This window comes from Pteropus medius, unplaced genomic scaffold (assembly GCF_902729225.1).
Source record: "Pteropus medius unplaced genomic scaffold, Ma_sr-lr_union100, whole genome shotgun sequence".
Classification (NCBI taxonomy): Eukaryota; Metazoa; Chordata; class Mammalia; order Chiroptera; family Pteropodidae; genus Pteropus; species Pteropus medius.
The window spans coordinates 2,325,632-2,330,243 of record NW_024349803.1 but is presented as its reverse complement, the minus strand read 5'-3'; the positions used below and the strand labels follow the sequence as shown (position 1 = coordinate 2,330,243).

Below are 4,612 nucleotides of genomic sequence, written 5' to 3'. Positions count from 1 at the left end.
TGTTATGGCATCCTGAACGAACTGAGACATCCACAGAAGGTCCAGTGGTGAAACTGGTCAGAACTTTAGGCCCATGGGGAAATCACTGGGTGCATTCCCATTGGTCCCATCCCAGAAAAGCATGAAAACTCCCAGTTCTAGAAAAGGTGAGGGCAATGTGAAGGAGGCTGGAGTTGGATCCCAAGAATCTAGCAAGGGGAAATCCAATGAAAATGAATAATATGCATTGAGATTCAAAACACCAGATGTTTTAAAGGGAAACTCTGAGAGAATGGAGATCTGCTTCAATTCAGCATTGAATATCACATTATAAAAGAACTATTTTTAAAAATAGAAAAGGATGAAGGAAAAGAAAAAAATTAAAAGAATGTCTAAACCGTTGGATGGCTTGCTGTTTGTTCTTGATAAATGTCCATCATCTCTCCTTCCTCCATTCCCAGTTCTTTTGGAGCAAATCCACTGACCTTCAAGAAGAAACCTGAGGAAGTTCATTGGAATCCCCCCTGATGTTACTAGTATGATTCTTTTGAGTTTCTTGACGTGTTTGTCATCTTCACCTGGAAGTGACTCTCACAGCTGTCCTGTGCATTGACTTTGAGTTCAAGGTATTTTCCTTTTTATCTACCCATTCCTCAGTTGAAGGTTTGCTTCCTGGTCTGATGTGGCTGCAGCTTCTCCTCACTGAGTCCTCACAGTAAGGACCCCTGCACAGGAGTTACACATGGTCCCTCTTCCCCATTACACCACTCCTGGCACCGTGTCTTTTCCTGTAAGAGTCTTGAGTCTTTGTAGGAAGCAGCTACAAATAGGAATTATAAAACAACATGGAGGGTTGTGTTCAGGCAGCATGGCTTAGAGGTTAGGTTGCAGACTTTAAAACTACACACTCTAGGCTTAAATTCAAGTTCTGCTATTTGCTAATGGTGTCTCTTTACGCAAGTCATTTCATGTCTCCAAGCCTTAGTTTCCTTATCTGGCAGTAAGGGTGATCTCTTCGTAAAGCTGTGGGAGGAGTAATAAAATGTATAAAACACTTAGCACAGTGCTTTGCACATGGTAAGTTTCAAACACATTTTTGCTGCTGTTGTGACTATTGACACTAGGGAATTTGTCCTGACCAAATATACAGCCTTCAGTCAACCCAGTTGTATAAACAGACACATTCATGTGATGATAGGGGAGTATTGCATAGCAATAGAAAGCTATGGAAACCAATGTGATTTAAAAAAAGATATTAGTGCAGAATAGCATAAATGGAGAAAACTTAGTTGCAAAACTGGAACTTGAGCTGGCCTCGAAATGACAAAGAAAGTTTGATAGGTAGATAGCGGAAAAGACTATTCCGGTGTCAGGCATGTGGGAATGAGCATAGAATATGTAGGGGACTCAAGAAGCTTGGCCAAAATAACCAGGTGGCTTGTGTTGAGGTATGTATCATGGCTAACACGTGATAGATGATTCAAATACATTTGTTGAAGAAAGATGTTTTGGGGTGTGTAAAATGAGACCAAATGCTGGAGGGACTTGGCTGTAAGACCAGATGTTTAAACCTATTGTACAGCAAAAAGCACGATGACAAAGTAACATTTTAGGAATATTACTCTAAAGAGGTTGTCACGATAAAACAAAGGAAAAAGAACCTGAAAGCAGAGAGACCAGTTATGAGACTATTGTGAGAATAAAGATTCCAAGATCTGGACTTCTTTTTGAGATCTGGCAGTGGGAATAGCTAGAGGAAAGAACATTAATAAGACAAATGAAAATAGCTCTTTTTCCAATCACTTTCACTATCCTCTTGTCATATTTTATTGCCTTCCAAACACTTTCTACAACCTGCAAGTCCTTCGTTTGCTCATTTATTGTCTGCCTCCTCCTCTAGAATGTAAGCTCTGGAGAGCAAAGACCTTATTGCTTCTAGAATATGATCTGATGTGTGGACTGTGTCAAAGGATATAGGGTAGGAAGCACTCTTAAGCTATAGGTTGTCAGGACTACAGTGTGGACCAACAGAAACAGGGAAGTGGGGACACGCTGTCCTGGGAGGAAATGATGACAGCATCCATGCATCTACCCATCCTTTTAACTCTAATACTCATTGACTGCTTACACGGAAGCCATAGAGACTAGTTGTCAGGGCTCAAACTCTGACATCGGATGGCTTGAGTTTGAGCCCTAGGCTCTATCACTTTTTACTTGTGAAGGGACTTTGGGAAAGTTAACTCTCTGAGCCTTAATTTCCTCATCTGTACAATGTGGATAATAATAAAACTTGCCTCAGAGGATAGATGTGAAAACTGAGATATGTATGGTAAGCTCATAGTACGGTGCTTGGCATTACAAAAGACTCAATGATGACAGCTCTTGTTATCATGTGCCAGGCATTGTGCCACTGTGTTGAGGTGGCATGAGACAAGGCAATGGAAATATTCTACAGGTCATGGAGTTTAGATGCGAGAGCAAATTTGCTTTGATTTTATTTCCTGTCGAATTGGGTTGCTACTACTGACCATGTAACCATGGAAGGAAGCAGTCTCCATAGCTATTTCAGATATATTTTCTGCAAGGGACTCACAATAGCAAAGGAAATTACTATCAAGAAATGAGACCTGGAATATAGTCTTCCAGAAGGAATGAAACAAGTTGGAAACTGCTTTTCTTTTTCTTTGTTCTTTTATTGTAACTCAAAATAATACTAGAAAATAGATGGGAAGATAATTTTCAAAGTTAAGTGTTTATTGATATTTTCTTGTTTATTAAAAATTTAGGGGTTTAAATTTCTGGTACTGTGTTATGCAGGTACTGTGTTATGGGTACCTGTGTGAGACAGCAGGAAAAGCTAAATGACAAAGCGTCAGATATTGCCAGAATAACCAAACCAAGAGATCAGTATTAAATCAGGATACCTTTTTACTATCAAAAAGATTTTAAAAAGTATTTCTGATATCAAAAAAGGGGAGTTTTGCTGTCTATGACATTTTTTTTTGTTCAGTGTCTTACTAACGGTTTATTTTTGAAGAGTAAATTTGAATGAACCAACTGGAACCATGACAATAGAATGTTATGGACTGAAATGGACTTGAGGATCATTTTAATCTTGTTATTCTGCAGACAATGAAACCCAGAGACTGAAAGGGATTTCCTCAGGGCCATACAGCCTCTGGGTGGCAGACCTTGGACAAGAACCCAAGTCTCCTGATTCTTAATCCGGATCCCTTCCCCTTCATCAGGTTGGTAACCTATGGTAAAAGGGAAAATGTCCAAATAGGGGACACTTAAAAATAATAGGGCAAATGACCATCAGCCGTCACAATTCCATGATGATTCCTGTGATCTGCATTTATCCAATCTGGTTTTATTCATCCAAGACCCAGTGTAACTACTGTCCCTACTATCCCAGGGACACTGGACGTCAATGTGGACTCTATCAGCAAATGGTACTACTCTTTTGGCTAAGCAGGAAGCTGAGCATCATGGTTTCTTTTTCTCCTCCCAGAACTAACTATTCAATAAACCTCATTGTCTTTCCTTCCACAGTACTCCTTGAATCCTTCCACCTGTCTCCATCTCCACTCCCTCCACCCCAGAGGAAGCCACCCTCATCTCTCACCTACAGTACTGCTAGAGCCTCTAACAAGTCTCCCTGTCCTTTGCTTGTCTCCTCCCACCTTCCTGCTCAGTCTATTCTTCACATGTGGCAAGAGTGATCACTCTAAAATCAAACCTGGTTATGTTATGGTCCTGCTTATTATTCATCAATGGTTCCCATTGTTCTCAAGATAAAATCCAAACTCCCTTCACTTGAAATATAAAGTGCTGCAGAAACTATCCCTGATTATCTTCCTAGCCTCACTTATTCCCCATTTTCTCCCCAAATCCCTTTCCCCATATTAAACTTTGATTATTTTTTAAAAAATGTACCAAGCTCTCATATATCTGGGCCTTTGTATGTGCTTTTATCTCTGCTTTAAATACTTTCCCTTTATATCTTTGCCTGGTTAATTTCTAATCACCCCTTAAATCTTTGCTTAGATAACACTTCTTCCAAATAATTCTCCCTGGCCACTCAGCCTCTCCACCTGTCTGTGTAGAGTCCTCCTCTCCACTTCAAGAGTAAGATGTCCCCATTATAGTGCTTATCACACCTCATTGTAATCGCCTATCTTTTGTTCTCCCTAATTAGCTTATTAGCTCCATGTGGGATGGAAATCATGTCCAATTTCTGTGTAGAATCCCCACTACCTGTTGCAGTTCCTGATACATAATCACAAATAGCTGGTGAACGAGTGAGTGAATGAAGGAATGAAATGAGTTGCTTTTCATTTTTTTAAAATTTATTTATTTTAATTAGTTTCAAGTATCCAGTACATTGGTTAGACATCAATATAGTTCATAAAACGATCCCCCCAATTTCTCCCTTCCTTCCCTGACCCTCCACCTAGCCAACGTATTAATGCTAACTGCATTCCCTCTGCCATGCTCCCCATCCCCGTGACCATCCGTGAGCTACTAATTTGTACTTCTTTAACCCTTCACCCCATTCCCCAGTCCCCTAAACCTCCCTCCCCTCTGTCCGTCACCAAATTTACCACTATATTTGTGAGCTTGTTTTTGA

General features: G+C 40.2%; 1 pseudogene; it reads right to left on the bottom strand.

Annotated features, from left to right (window-relative positions):
* Positions 1-371: 371 nt before the first annotated feature.
* Positions 372-4,378, bottom strand: LOC120581947 (small ubiquitin-related modifier 1-like; annotated as a pseudogene).
* Positions 4,379-4,612: the final 234 nt, after the last annotated feature.